Genomic DNA, 1,187 nt, shown 5'->3' with positions numbered 1-1,187 from the left:
GGGCCGGGGAGGGAGGGGAACCCCAACCAGGACGGGCAGGGAGCAGTCCGGGGGTGTTCTGAGGACACACCCCAGCTGGGGCGCCCTCCGCCCGCTCACCCGCCCAGGGGCTGGCAGGAGCAGCCTGGTGCCGGGGGCTAAGAACCGGGGCCAGGAAATGTGAGGCCACAGGGCCCGGAGAGGGGAGGAGCGGGTGCGGGTGAGCCCAGGAGGGGCGCCCCTTCCCCAACACACGGCTTCCCCTGAAGAGGGCCCTCTTCTTACCCCCCCTTAGGCCCTGGCTTCTGGCCCCTCAGTGAGGCCGCCCCCGCCACTCCTCTGCCAAAGCCCCAGCAGGCGCACCGGCCCCTCCCCCACCCAGAGCCCGCTCAGGGCACCTGCTGGGGCACCCACCTCGCTGGCCTGCATGGGGGGGCTCCTGCCTCCAGGCTGGGCCCAGCCGCCTTACTAGACAGAGAAGAGGAGGTGGCTGCCAGGTTGGCGCAGCGCTGAGGGGTGCGGTCCCCCCACAGCCCCAGGGTGGCCGGCTGCAGGGGCCTCCTCTGGCCCAGAGGGGGCTGGGCCTGGGGTGAGTGGAGCCTCCCGGCAGCGGCAGCGCAGGGCTCAGGGAGCGCAGTTGTGGGGTGCCCGCCGACACTCTGCAGGGTGGGAGGCTCCGGCAGTGTGGGGGGCCCTGGGCCCCCCAAGACTCGCCAGCAGAGGGTGGGGCTGAGGTTGCCTGTCACGGGCCTGGGTGGGGGCCACCTGCTGCTTCCTGCGCAGCGCAGCTTGACCCTGCTGCGGCGTCCCAGAGGAGGGGCTGAGTGGGGACCCCACCAGTGTCCCCCACCGCTCCCCTCCCACCCTGCACTGTGCAGGGGTCTGCAAGCAACACCCCCGGAGCTTGGAGGGGAGGGCTGGTGGGTGCAGAGGGGGCGGCCGACACCCTGGGACTGGTCCCTGCCGCGCCACAAGGCCACCAGGGTCCCTGTTGCCAAGGCTGGGGTGCAGACCTGACACCCTGGTTCTCAGCCCTGTGGGGGCGGCCCGCAGCTTCCCTGTGGGTGCAGGGACTCCCTGGGCTGGGGGACTGCAGAGGGCCTGCCCTGGGGCTGATCCGGGTGGTCTTGGGGGCCCCTCTGCCCCCTGCAGGCGCTGGCGCGGGGACGCGCATCCCCGCCGCGACCTGACCTTCCCGCGGACGCGGG

The sequence above is a fragment of the Condylura cristata genome, unplaced genomic scaffold (genome assembly GCF_000260355.1).
Source record: "Condylura cristata isolate star-nosed mole 26May11 unplaced genomic scaffold, ConCri1.0 scaffold00001, whole genome shotgun sequence".
Taxonomy (NCBI): Eukaryota; Metazoa; Chordata; class Mammalia; order Eulipotyphla; family Talpidae; genus Condylura; species Condylura cristata.
Note: the sequence above shows the minus strand (reverse complement) of the source record.